We start from the raw sequence: 14,597 nt of genomic DNA, 5'->3' as shown, positions 1-14,597 counted from the left end.
GAAAATAGCTTGCTCTGATTCTCGCCCTCGGGGCTACATAACCTAGGGCCTGGCTCAGCGCAACTCCCAGAAAGAATGGGAATTCCTTCGGCCCCTCTGGGAACCCAGTCCCACCCATGACGCCGGCAGTCTTTCCTGAGGTCTCAAGGCGGGATCCTTTCCCCCAATCAGCACGGCTCTTCCACCTCAGCACAGTTTGCAAAGTACTTCCCTGGCTGTCCTTTCATCTCCACAGCCCTCTGGGAAGAGAGTAACAGCCCAGGAGGTAAGCAATTGCCCGGAGTCTTTTTGAGTTTTATTTTACAGTTTGAGACAGTCTCATGATGTAGCCCAGGCTGGGCCCTGAACTTGTGACGCCATTACCCAGCTTTGGCAATACTCAAGGATTAAACCCATGACCTTGCGGTTACTAGGCTAGTGCTCTGGCACTGAGTGAGCTACACCCACAGCCCTATGGGACTCTTTCTACGGGCATGTGTTCTCTGCCCACAAAACAAAGTCTGATACGGGTGATCAGACAGTGAACTCTCAAGCAATTAGTCATTCAGAAGGAAAACCTTTCCTGTGCCCACTTTTCGGACAGCCACCTATGTGAGAGGGTCTAAGACACTGAGATAAAGGGCTTCCTCCTCTAAGAGTCCCAGATTCAGGACACAGCAGCAGGCTGACCAAAACAGAAGACCAAAGACAGCATGCAGTTAAAAAGTGGGCGGAGGCAGCTCTGTGAGTATTGGTGCCACCAAGCCAACAAACTGGCCACCTGAGCTCTCTCTGGAACCCACACGGTGGAAGGAGGGAATCAATACCTGAAAGCTGTCCTCCGACCTCCACATTGGATGCTGCGGTACGCAGGCGCGCGCGCGCGCGCACACACACACACACACACACACACACAAGTTAAAATGTAATTTAACATTTTTTTTTTAAAAAGTAGGCCAGACGGGGGATGGTGCCCTGAACACAATCGAGTTGCCCTTATCCTTGGATTAGCTATCTAGAAACTTTTTAGTGACTCATGGTCTTCTAGCTGAGTTGGAACAAAGGGTGCTAGGAAGGGAAACAAGGACCAGGCTGAGAAGAAAAGTAAAGAACTATCAGGCTAGGGGTACACACAGCTCGAGGACAGAGCTTGTGCACAAGACCTGTCAAGTGGGCGATAAAATAAAAATGACGAAATTCCACCCAAACGAACGTACACACGAGGAAAAAAGGAAAGCAGGGGAGAGAGGTGGAACAAAATGAGTAGCCAGACACCCAAACCTACTCATTAACTTGAGGGGCCCAAGGGCCGCCCCAGAGGGAGGTCAGCTGCATGCTAGCGCCGATGTGTTACTGTAATGAGTGTTTCTGGAAGAGAACCTGGCTCCTTCACCAGCCTCTAGGTCTTTCTGAGCAGCCCAAACCGAAAACTCCCGGGATGCTGAGTGAGTGGCCTTTCCATGGTGGTAAAATGCAGTCTTTCCCATTTGTAGGTCAGAAGAAGTCAGCTCTCGGAATGTGCTGGAGAAAAAAAAGTTAAAGGAAACTTCATCTTGGTCGACCGACGTTAAGCTTTGCAGAGAAACGCAGTTCCAGAAGGAGAGAGAGGAGCAGGCAGAGGTTAAGTTGACAGCAAATTGCAAAATTCAGTGGGAGGTGGAGTTAGCTGGGGGACACAGAAGCACAGCAGGTGAGGAATCAGGGCAGGGCCACTGAACAGAATGGAAAGCCTGTTGTCCAAGCAGAGGAATCTCCCCAGCCGCCAGATGCCCTGAGAGCTGGCAGCCAGCCCCCGCTCTGAGGGGCACAGCTGCCCGGATCCCATTCCTCAGTTCAGGTCAAGTTCTTGGCGGTGTGCGTGGCAACGCCCAGTTCCTTCCAGTCAACAGGAGAGGCTTCAAGTCACTCACCGTTCCCCACCCTGGGTGAGGAAGGCGGCCAAGAGCTGAATCTGTTATGAGAAAACTACAAGTAAAAAGACCATGGCCCCTCAGTATTCCAGAGATACCGGCGTGCAGGGCTTCAATCCAAACTAGAGGCACCTGAGACCAGCTGAGGAATAGTTTGCGTCTTGGCAAATGAAACAACAACAAATGAAAGAAAGAAAGAAATTCTGAAGATTACAAGGAAATAGTCAAAGACCCTGCTTTTCCCCTTAAACTTTTCCAGAGAAGTCTTGATTGTCGTTAAAATGTGTACCATAACCTCAGGGCACCATCTGTCCCAACTGTCTACACAGGTAGCTGGAGGATATTGGACCTCCGCAGGCAGGAAACTCACCAGAGGCTCAGAAGACCGAAAGACACTGCTTGCACCAATTATTTGTAAAAACTTGTATTTCCCAGCATCCTAGGCAAAAAAAAAAAAAGCACAAACAAAAACACCTGCTATTTCCAACATTAGAAGTCAGCATTCTGTGCAGCAAGGAAAAACATACAATTTAGCTTTTAGGGTTGTTCAAACAAAGCTTTTGTTTACTCAAACGTTTCTGCCAGGGTCCTCCTAAGGGGGAAAAATGTATTAGATGCTTTCTGTGGACTAGGAATGTAGCTCAGGAATGCACTCGCCTAGCATGCAGGGTGGCCCTAGGCTCCATCCTCAGCACTGCAGAAAGCTGGGCATGGTAAGACACACCTGTAATCCCAGCTTTCAGGAGGTGGGGGCCAGAAGAGCAGGTCAAAGTCAGCCTCAGCTTTGTATTTGAGGCTAAGCATTTGAAGGGAGCCTAGACTGTGTGAGAGCCTGTCCATACATAGAGAGGGAGGGCAAAGGGAGAGGGTAAGGGAAGAGGGCGAGTTAAAATGCTTCTCATATGCTGATCTAGATGTGCAAAGTAGAATAAAACATTTGGATCTGGCACCATCTGAAGAGTATTCAAAGGGGCATCTGGGTAGTCAATCACATTTGAATTTGATCCTTAAAAAATTAGGTAGGAATTCCGGGCTGGAGAGAGGGCTTAGCAGTGAAGCGCACTGACTGCTCTTCCAGAGGCCCCAGGTTCAGTTCCCAGCACCCACATGGCAGCTCATAACTGTCTGTAACTCCAGTTCCACTGGACCCTCACACAGACATACACACAGGCAAAACACCAATGCACATAAAATAAAAATAAATCAATTATTTAAAAAAAAAAAGGTAAGAATTCTGGGAAGAAACAGGGTTTTCCTGTTGGGACAGATGGATAGGATGTGGCAGCTACAGAGATCAGTGGCCACCACCTCTCAATCCTTGACTGCTGGGAGGAGCAGTAGACCAGGCGAGAAGCTTAGACCTCCTTGGGCAGCATCCTCACTGGTCATCCAAGGAGTATGGGCTTGGTCCCAGCTGAAGGCTAACCTGTAACTTAATAGCACAGCCCAAGAGAGCATGGGGGATCCCCAGGCCCTCCCATCCTTCTTGCCATGTGCATCTCTTCATTACATCCTTTGTAGCATCCTTCACACTAAAGCAGTAGGGTGTGTGTGTGTGTGTGTGTGTGTGTGTGTGTGTGTGTGTGTGTGTGTGTGTTAAGAAGAGTCTCTCTAGGGTGGAATTACTTTGCTATTTCTCAGAACCATTAAAAATAAAAATATTTGGGGCTGGAGAGATGGCTCTGTGGTTAGGAGTGCTTGTTGCTCATATAGAGGACTGGAATTCTGATCCTAGCGGCCCCATCAAGTAGCTCACAACCACCTGCTACTGCAGGGGTCCAACATCATCATCTTCTGGCTTCTGCAGGCACTGCACTCACGTGCACAAAACCACACACGGACGTATGTAGACAGGTATATCATAATTTTAAAAGAAAAATTAAAAATCTTTAAAAAAAATAAAAATAAAAACCAGGCTTAGGCTGTAGCTCAGTGGTAAAGTGCATGCCTCACATGCTTGACATCTTGGGTTCCAACCTCAGCTTGCAGTGAAAAAGGAAGAAGAATGGGCTGAGGAGGGCAAGGAAGAAGGAAACTGAAATACCAGCCAACACTTAGTCTCCTGGCTTTCTCGTGGACTCTGGCCTAGAAGCCAGCATGAAAGTATCTATTTTTAGAAGACTTGAAGATTCCCAGCCTTCCCAATAACTGCCAGCTGCAGCATCCTTTTTAACATTCCTCGGCTTTAGAGAGCATGTTCAAGGTAAGAAAGAGAGCAAAAGATGGCGACGTACCAGCTGAGAGGTGGCCTCTGTGTCCCAAAGAAGAGTGTGTTCCCTTTCGTCCTCTACCTTGCCTTGGGTGTCCTAGGCATAATCCAAATAGAGTCTGGGGGCTGAGGGTGGGCTCTCTGTGTCCATGGAAACCAGAGGATGAGAACTCTATCCTGTATCCTTGCCGCACATAGTTTATCCTCTCCGTAAAGCCTTGGGCTCCTCTTTTAATTTTAGAGGAGAGACATCATTCCCTCATTATCAGCCCAAGGAAGAGACTTGGAAGTTTAACCTTTCACTTACTCCTGAGGGAAGCCAGATGGATGCACAGGATGGAGAGAAAGGACATCTTTGAAGAGACTTGGAAGAGGCTCTCCGAGCACTTGTCCACACACTGACAGCCATCCATACAACATTGAAACGATGAAGAACAGTTTACTGTCATATTACAGCTTCACTGTTCCTCTGTTGGTTACTGTATTACAATCGGTTACTGTGATCAGCTTTCATTCTTAGGAAACCCGTTCATTCAACTACTTCCCCCCTACTGAATTATGGGAGGCATGATCATCAAAGCTGGGGTCAAATGGAAGCTCAGTCATTTATTCACTGTGTGACTTCAAGCAGTCATTTCATTCTCTGTTCCTCATTTATCTCAGGTAGACAATGGGGAGAAAGAAAAAAAACAATATGTGCCCACATAGGCAGATCTAAGAATAAACTCATAAGTTCTATGCTCAGTGCACACAGAAAATATTCAGAAAATTTTAGCCATTTGTGGTTTTACTTAGGTAAGATGCTGAAAAACTATTTCACATGGCCTCTTTGGGGGAAACGCCTAACTTTGTCTTTTATAGATCTGCAACTACCCTAGCAATTCTATCCCAAGGTATTTACCCAAGAGAAATGGAATCTTATACCAGAAGGAGATCTCCCAGGAGAATATTCATGGCAGCTTTGTTCGTTAATACCCCAAGCCAGAAACACCCAGGGGACCATCGACACAAGATAGCTAAGTATGTTATCAAATATTCCTACAACAAATACTATTCAGCAATAAAAATGGACAGACTGATGATACTACAACCATTTGGATGAATCTCAAAAATATGCTGAGCAAAATTAGCAAGATACACAGCAGAGTGTAACTCTTTGATTCCATTTACATGAGATTATAGAATAGTTCTAGAATCTTTGGTGAAAGTCAGAGTTGATGATAAGAGGTTTGTAACTCCAGCACATAGAAAACAGAAGCAGGAAGGTAACAAGTTAGAGGCCTGCTTGGACTATAGAGCATTCAAGGCCAACCTGGGTACATAGCAAGTTTAAGGCTAGACCAGATACATAGAAGAAGAAAAAGAAAAAAATGTTTTTGGTGGGGAAAATTGTATGTCAAATGTTTGTTCTTGGAGGAATAGGAGGTAAGGATTGATCAGAGAGTCAGGAAAAGCATGAGAACTGTCTAGAGTGATATTAATCTTCTATATTTTGATAAGCATTTGAGTTACTATACTGGCCACTTTTTATCACTTTTAGCGAACATCTGAGGAGAGCCAGGAAGATGGCTCATCCAGCAAAAGCACTTGCCACACAGCCTGATGACCTAAGTTTGAGCCCCAGAACCCACATAAGAAGCAGGATGCAGTAGTACAAATCTGTAATCCCAGAAAATCTGCAGTGACGTTGAAGGCAAAGACATGGTCAGAAGCTCACAGGTAGTCTGGAGTATGCTATACAGCAGCAGAAACTGGAGAGGCGGCCGGGCAGTGGTGGCACACGCCCTTAATCCTAGCACTTGGGAGGCAGAGGCAGGCAGATCTCTGTTAGTTCGAGGCCAGCATGTTCTTATATAGAGAGTTCACGAAAGGCGCCAAAGCTACGCAGAGAAACCATGTCCAAAAAAAAAAACAAAGAGAGAGAGAAAGAGAGAGAGAGAGAGAGAGAGAGAGAAAAGACTGCCTTTATCTTAGGCAGCCATTTATTTATTTATTTATTTATTTATTTATTTATTTATTTATTTATTTATTTATTTATTTGGTTTTTCGAGACAGTGTTTCTCTGTGTAGCTTTGCGCCTTTCCTGGAACTCGCTTTGGAGACCAGACTGGCCTCGAACTCACAGAGATCCACCTGGCTCTGCCTCCCAAGTGCTGGGATTAAAGGCATGAGCCACCACCGCCCGGCCTTAAGCAGCCATTTAAAGGCCATGAGAAATATGTACAGGCTACATTAAATAAATTACAAACCACAAAGAAATTTTATCCAAAATACACACACAAAACTCCTATCATTTGCAACAAAAGTGACTTTAAAATGGTCAGAGGACTGGAATAGACATTTCTCCAAATCAAATATAAAACAGCTAAAAAGCATAGGAGATCATCAGAGAAATGAAAACCAAGGCCTCAATTAAAGACCACACCCGTTTACAAGGCTGTTATTTTTAAAACAAAAAGCTGCTATTAACAAAAAGGTGGAGAAATTGGAATCCTTGTCCATATCTGATGGAAATGTAAAATCACTTCTGTCACTGTGGAAAGCAGTTTGGCAGTTCCTCAAAACAACAACAACAACAACAACGTACACAGAGGTCTGGAGGTTCCGTTGGTAAGAGCCTGTCATGTCAACATGAAGACCTGAGTTTCAATTCTCAGTACCTCTATACAAAATGAGGTCCTGGGGTTGGGGATTTAGCTCAGTGGTAGAGCACTTGCCTAGCAAGTGCAAGGTCCTGGGTTCGGTCCTCAGCTCCGGAAAAAAGGAAGGAAGGAAGGAAGGAAGGAAGGAAGGAAGGAAGGAAGGAAGGAAGGAAGGAAGGAAGGAAGGGAAGGAAGGAAGGAAGGAAGGAAGGAAGGAAGAAAGAAAGAAAGAAAGAAAGAAAGAAAGAAAGAAAGAAAGAAAGAAAGAAAGAAAGAAAGAAAGAAAGAAAGAAAGAAAGAAAAGAAAAGAAAGAAGAAAAGACGAGGTCCTATGGTGTTTGCCTGTGCTTGTACTCTGGGCAGAAACAGTCAGACCCCTGGAGTTCCTGGCCAGCTCCTAACTCAGTTGTGAGCCCCACACTTAGCCAGAGTCCCTATCTAAAAAAAACAAAGGTGGAGTGTGCCTGAGGGAAACACCCAGTGTTGACCCCTGGCTTACACACACACACACACACACACACACACACACACACACACACGACCTGACCGTCTCAAAAGAACAGACTCTGTGTTTGATCCCACTTGTCAGGGAGGCACACCAAGAATAATCGAATTCACTGAGTAGATAGACTGAGGCCACCAGGAGCTGTGGTGGGAGGAAAGCGCACAGTGCGTGTTTAATGCTTACAGAGCTTCCATTTAGGAATGTGAAACAGCCCAGAAAAGGTCAGAGTCTAGACAGTGACCGTTGCCAAGCAATGTAATCATGTTTACTGCCATTTAAACACCATGTTATGTGATGGTGATGGTTGTTGTTTACGTTTATTTACTTATTTGGGGGCCGTGAGGGTGAGGGCATACGCATGCCATGGTGCCCACGTGGAGGTCAGAGGACAGCTTGCAGAAGTCAGTTCTCCCAGCCTAACTCGTGAGTCCCAGGTCATCAAGCTCTTTTATCTGCTGAGCCATGCTATGGATTTTTTTTTACCTCCTCTTTAAAAAAAAATAAGAAAGAAGAAGAAAGGAAGGAAGGAAAAAAGCAGACCAGGTAAAATCACCCCAACTCATGTGTAAAACAATGGCTGTGGCTGCTCGGTGGGCCTCTGTGTCTTTTCAAGTATTAGTGAGAGTAATGAAGGCTTCCTACGGAGTAAGGACGCCAAAGGAGATCCATCATTCAGTCACTCGACACGTAATATCAGAAATCAGTGCAGCTGTCACAGGGTCCAGTTCTGAAGTCCTGCACAAGGGAAGCAGTGCAGGTGGGTGTGTGAGAAGGGATCCCAGGTCGGGAACAGAATAGTTCCCGAGCCCAGGGAAGACCAGCAGCAGCTGAAAGGGTTGGATGTGGGTGGAGGAAAGGAGATAAAGGGAGTGGATGGAAATCAAATCGCGAGCTGACTCTAAAGGCCTCTGATAAAATCCAGGAACTTGGGATGCACCGAAAATGTTTAAGGGTTCAGATTCATGCATTAAAAAGATCACTCAGCTGTGGTTGGAGAAAGGCATCGGAAAAAGGGAAGGGAAGGCAAGAGGCTGCTTTCAGCAGGCGGGAGATGATCCCACCTGTACCAGGGAAGCTAAGAAATTGCAAGATACGAGGGAGCTAGGGTGGAAGGGATTGGTACTCAATTACAGAAGAGCATACGAGAAAGCAAGTGATGGAGGCGGATCCCCGGGTTTCCAGCATAGGCAGAGGCTGATCCCCCAGTTCACAGCATAGGTCAAGGGTAACTGCCTGCTGAAATAAAGACTCTGAAGGGCAGCTGCATTTGACGTTCCCGAGGGACAGCCAGACAGAGATGCTCAAACAAAGCTTACAGGAGGCCATTGCTTTGGACTAGTCTCCTCCACCAGGCCTGGTAGACCAGTAGACTAGACCAGGCCAGAATGCAGCAGCCAGGCCTGGTAGACCAGTAGACTAGACCAGGCCAGAATGCAGCAGCCAGGCCTGGTAGACCAGTAGACTAGACCAGGCCAGAATACAGCAGCCAGGCCTGGTAGACCAGTAGACTAGACCAGACCAGAATGGAGCAGCCACCGCAAGCATCATTTATCCAACCTCAGGTCTGCAATGGGCCAATTTAAACCATTGCAACAGCCAGGAGTCATCAGAACCAATTTGAAAGAAATGCAACCAACCTGAGTCAGAGGCACCAGGACATCCCCTTCATCCCTGCCCTACAAGGAAAGTACCTCTGAGTTGGATAGTCTGGCTTTCCTTTCCTATTTCTAGTTCCTTCCGTCCCTTTCTGCCTATAAAGCCCCCTTTTCTCTTCATGTGTGAAAGCCTCCAAAAGTCGACCTCCACATTGTAGACTAGTGATTACGAGAGATGGGGTACAGAAGGTGTCCAGTAGATCTTTAAGGTGGTGAGCTGGGGAGAAGCCATTTCACTAGAAAAGTCAGGCTGTCCAGGCCATCTGCAGGCAGACTGGGAAAGGACCAGCCTCCCAGAGCAGCCCAGAGAGGGAGGTAGATGGAAGGGGACATGAGCTAGAAAAGCCTCTAGTTTGGGGCTTATTCTCCAGGAAACTGGAGAATGGAAGGGTGGCTGAGGATAGACAGAAAGAAAGTGGAGAGGAGTCGGGAAGAGAGAGAAAGGAACGGAGAGGAGAGAGGAGGGGAGGGGAGGAGAGGAGGAAAGGAACGACAGGGATTTAGCTTGCCCAAATGTTCACCAGGAGAATCCAGCAGCAGGAGAAAATGTAACCCTTTCATTGAAAGCAGTAAAGAGTGTTCTGGTTGCTTAGGCTGTCCCTGGCCTATGATCCCACTGTGATGACTGACAGGAACCTCTGTCACAGAGCAGAACACAATTCAGATGGTCATTGTAGATGACAGAAAACCCCAGGATGGCTGTGAATATGGATAATTTAGAAAGCAGTGGTAGCTCACGCCTTTAATGCCAGCACTGGGGAGGCAGAGGCAGGTAAATCTCTTAAATTCGAGGCCAGTCTGGTCTACAAAGTGAGTTCCTGGATGGCCAGGACTGTTACACAGAGAAACCCTGTGAAATAGAGGGGAAAAAGAAGGAGAGAGAGAGAGAGAGAGAGAGAGAGAGAGAGAGAGAGAGAGAGAGAGAGAGAAGAAAAAAGATAGCAAGAAGGCTGGGGGAGGGGGGATGTACATGTGCTCCTGTGTTTAGTGGAGAGGATGCATCCTCCTAATTTAAGAAGTTCTCATTTGGACCGGGCGGTGGTGGCGCACACCTTTAATCCCAGGGAGGCAGAGGCAGAGGCAGGCGGATCTCTGTGAGTTCCAGGTCTACAGACTGAGATCCAGGACAGGCACCAAAACTACCCAGAGAAACCCTGTCTTGAAAAAACAAACAAACAAACAAACAAACAAACAAAAAGAAGCTCTCATTTAATGATTTCTATTTTATTTGTCCTATTTGTATCATAGGGAAGAAAGGTCACTATTCTCGAGTAAGGGAAGGAGACTGGGACAGACAAACCTCTTCAGGACAGAGAGTCTAACAACACAGTTCGGAAGGTGAGCAGAAGCTGGCCAAAGTAGAAAACCTGGAGATCAAGTAGTGTAACCATGGTAACATAACTAATGACCCAGTCAGATTCAAAACCAGGTCTGCCTGACTGGCAAGTCAGCTCCTGAGCCAACTTCGCCGTCCGCCACACCAATCTCCCTTCTCCTTAGAGTCCGGGGTGCCATGGAATTCCCCTCACCCCACACCCCACCTCCTCTGCTCTCTGGGGGACTCTTGATACAGAGGTAAATGAAATAACATCAGGCTCCCCCTTCTTAACACCTCTCCCAAAAGAAAAAAAGGCTTTAAGAAAACTCTTGGAAAACTTTTGTTCATTCCTCTTCCTGTTACAAAAAAACAAGCAGCAACAACAAAACAGCTTCCAGCAGCCGCCCGCCAGGTGTCCTGTACTCTCCTAGGAATTCAAGCAGGAAATGATAAGATCTTAGCCCCCAAGGAGTTCTCAAGCAAAAAAAACCCTGAGAAGCCACATTTCCAGGTGCAGAAAGTGCACAGGCAGGTGACAGCGCGAGAACTTTGAGAGACTCTCTGAAAAGGCTAGAGACCCCGGAATCCTGGGAAATAAGGACCAGTAAACGAAAGAGCAGGGCCCATGGGCCAAGGCCTGGGATTAGGTGAAGGCAGGCAGGCCCGGTGAGCGATCCCTGTAGCAGGTCCTGAGGATAGTTATAACTACCCACGTTACATAAATTTCCTTTACTGTCTTCCCATCTCACAACCTTCGAAAGCACTTTATCGGTCTCCTCCTTCTACTGGTCAGGAAGCAAAATAAGGAAACTGAGTGATCTGCTGTGATCCCACTGCGGCCATGGAGTCCAGAGCTTTAAGTCTGGGTTCCAAGATCTTTCCTCTACAGATGGAGCTCAAAGGTTAAAGACACAGCTCAGTGGTGGAGCGCAAAGCCCTGGGTTCAACCCCCGGCACTGCAAACACACAAATAAAACCAAGCCCGACAAGTGTAAGATACGAGAGGCATATGGAAGGAGCCTCTGGCCCTCTTGTGTTCAAAGCTTTTCCGTCAAATTCTAGTCGTGTCAGGGACAGTCTACCAAGCAATGGGCTTTTTAGGTGAGAGTGACTTATCAGAGAGGTAATGGACCATGGTGCTTTGTACACAGAGAAAGATTCAAGCAGAGCCAAGCAGCGCAACTCCATGGAGCATTCACTGAACCCAGACAGTAGTCGAGGTGGAGGAGGATGTGTTGGTGGATGTCAAGTTGGACTCTCCTTAAGCGCCTCACCCAGCTAGGCAAAGTGGAAGAAAAGATGTGCCTTCCAGTCTCTCGATCCATAAACACCGCCGAGACGGCACAGCATTTACCTTTGAGAACAGACATCAGCTTTTGGAAGAAAGCTGGACTTGCAATTAGAGAGCTCACAGAATCACAAATCACAGCGCAAAGCGAGCCGGAGAAGCTCACGGCAAGTCGGGTCTTGCCCATCTCATCAGCAAGCTGATGTCAAGGTCCGCATCATCCTCCCCACCCCAGCCTCAGCCTCAGCAGCTCTCTGCCCAGGTCCCTAACTTGCAGGAACTCCTATGATGATGATGGTGGTGGTGGTGGTGGTGCGTGTGTGTGTGTGTGTGTGTGTGTGTGTGTGTGTGTGTGTGTGTGTTTCTTCCATGTAATCATTCCTGGAGAGGAGGGGATGCAGACACACTGGGTCACAAGTGTCACCAGTAAGTGGATCATGGATGGGAGAAGTAGGTTTCTGTATCTCAAATGATAGGAAGAGGCCTCTTCCCAGGGCACAGTCAGGGGTCACGCCTACAAATTGCAGGAACCCTAGGAGACCTACTGTGCACTCTGAGGCATGAGTAGAGATTACAGGGAAGAAAGCCTTAGCACCTTCACTGTGCTACCAGGAACCAGTTTCTTAACACCTTGCTGTAACCGGCCTGGCAGGAATGAAGGCATTCTGAAGAGACACTTGTGTCCCTCCCTCGGGCTACCCAGCTGTCTGACTACTCCAACAATGGTCTCCAAGAACTGGAATTCCCCCAGGAATCTCCAGCGGGGAGAAGGCTGAAGTCTGGTGCTAGCCAAAGTGGGAACTTGTCCCCAGGAAAAAGACTGCACATATTTCTGACTACTTGTCAGTCCAATTTACAGGAGAGACGGGAGCCAAGAAAACACTGGGTCAGTCAGGCAGTGGTGGCGCACACCTTTAGTCCCGGAAGAGGCAGAGGCAGGTGGATCTCTGAGTTTGGGGCAGCCTAGTCTATAGAACAGCCAGGGGAACAGAGAAACCCCGGCTCGAAAAACAAAACAAACAAGCAAACAAAGGGGCTGGGGGAAGGCTCAGAGGATCCCGTGGCTCCCCCTCCTAAGCACTGGGAATACAGGCAAGCACACACAGCAGCTACATCCAGGGAGTCGAACTCGGGGCTTCGTACTTGTGCCGTGTGTAAAGCAAGTGCTTTACACACCCCCAGTTGTTGTTGTTGTATCTAGGTTTTGATTTTATTTCATTTTTAATGAGTGTTTTGCCTTCATGTAAGTCTATGTGCTACAGGCATGCTACAGTACACGTCCCATGTACCCACAGCGGCCAGAAGAGCCATTATATGGGATGCTGGGAATTGAAACCGGATCCTCTGGAAGAGCAACCAGTGCTCTTAACCATGTCTTCGGCCCTTAAAAGCTGGATTTTTATGTGAAATAGCCTCCACTACAAACATTGACAATGAATTCACACGGTTGAAAATTCTTTATTACATTCGTTATTTGTTTATTTGGAGGTGGAGGGTGGGGCATGCCGTGGGACATACACACGGAGACCAGAGCACAACTTTCAGAACTTTCAGAACCATGTGGGTTCTGAGGATGGAGGTGGGGGGTGGGGGTGAGGGTAGGGGGTGGGTAGCCACAGCTCTGTACACCGAGCACCAGCTTGCCTGAGAGACTGCAGGACTAGGAAGGCACATCTGGCTCCTTGTCCAGAGCTTTTCTTAGCTTTCTCGGGCCCTATGTTTGGATAGTCAAACTTCCACATTGGATGCCATATGCAGTTGGATTTTTTTCTTTGGGCCACCAGCTCACACGTAACAGGGAGACATTATTTATGAAAGCTCGGCCTATAGTTTAGGTTTGTTCCTAACTAGTTCTTATAACTTAAATAACTTAAATTAACCCATTTATATTAGCCTACATTCTATCACGTGCATTACCTCTCTTCCATCTTGCACCTCCTGTTTCCTCTCTGTGTTTCCTGACATCTCTCAAATGCCTAGATTCTTCCTCCTCTTCCTTTCTCTCAACAGAAATCCCACCTATACCTCCTGCCTAGCTTTTGGATGTTCAGCTTTTTATTACGCCAATCACAACAATATATCTTCATACAGTGTATAAATATCTCACAACACCCTAGTGTTGGGTTTAAAGGTGTGCACCACCACTGCCCAGCTATTTTTATTATTTTAAATTACATATGTTTGTGTGTCAGGGGGAGGGATATGTGCACACGAGTGCAGGTGTCTTAGGAGGACAGAGGCATCAGATTTCCCTGAAGTAGGAGTTATAGGTGGTTATGAGCTTCTGATATGGGTGTTGGGAGCCAAACTCGGGTCCTCAGCAGAGCAGTATGTATTTTATGTGTATGGGTGTTTTGTTTGCGTGCATGCCTGTGCACCGCGTACATGCTTGGTGCCCACAGAGGTCAGAAGAAGGCATCAGATCCCCTAGGACTGGGGTGACAGACGCTTGTGACCTGTGAGCCACCAGTTAGCTGCTGGGACTCAAACCTGGGTGCTGAGGAAGAGCAGGGGCCGCCAGAGCTCTTACTCTCTGAGCCATCTCTCCAACCCCAGGATGTGACTTTCTTATAAAATATTTGAAGTCATTCACGGAGCCAGTTGGTGAGAGGATGTAGTGGGTAGCTGTTCCAGCTTTGACCTGGAAATACCACCCTCTTTGAGGCTTCAGTAACTGTCACGCCTATAAGGTGGGGCCAAGAGAGGACCCCTGAAGACCCGAGATCCGGATAAGGGAGCTTTCTTGGTTCCTGGACCCTGGGCGCTGGAGGTAGACCCAGCAGAGTTCTCCAGAGAACACCGCTGGACTGCGTTACACCTTTCCCAGACCCTGTAACCTATCCCTTCACTTGTAAGTTACCCCACAAAATAAACCTCCCTTTTAACTATGTGGAGTTGCCTTAATATTTAAACCAATAAGACACCCTCTTCCTATGGACTGAACACCATACCTGACAGTGGTTAGTGTCCAGTGAGTGTCCATGCGGGAGGAAATTGAATCCCAGCCAGCAAAAGTGACAACTTTTAGGATTGCGGTGTGAGCATGTACTCGGGCTATAAATCCCTTCACAAAGTCAAATGGCTTCACTGA

The 14,597-nt window shown here is 47.3% G+C and overlaps 1 long non-coding RNA gene across 1 annotated transcript; it reads left to right on the top strand.

The window, feature by feature from the left end:
• The first annotated feature begins 131 nt into the window (after positions 1 to 131).
• LOC143274241 (uncharacterized) lies at positions 132 to 12,970 on the top strand. Its single transcript, XR_013052725.1, has 4 exons — positions 132 to 265; positions 1,473 to 5,817; positions 10,149 to 10,475; positions 12,755 to 12,970. It is a non-coding gene; the product is annotated as an uncharacterized LOC143274241 (long non-coding RNA).
• The last annotated feature ends 1,627 nt before the right edge of the window (positions 12,971 to 14,597 follow it).

Source organism: Peromyscus maniculatus, chromosome 7 (assembly GCF_049852395.1).
Source record: "Peromyscus maniculatus bairdii isolate BWxNUB_F1_BW_parent chromosome 7, HU_Pman_BW_mat_3.1, whole genome shotgun sequence".
NCBI lineage: Eukaryota > Metazoa > Chordata > Mammalia > Rodentia > Cricetidae > Peromyscus > Peromyscus maniculatus.
Note: the sequence above shows the minus strand (reverse complement) of the source record. Positions and strands in the feature narration are given on the sequence as shown.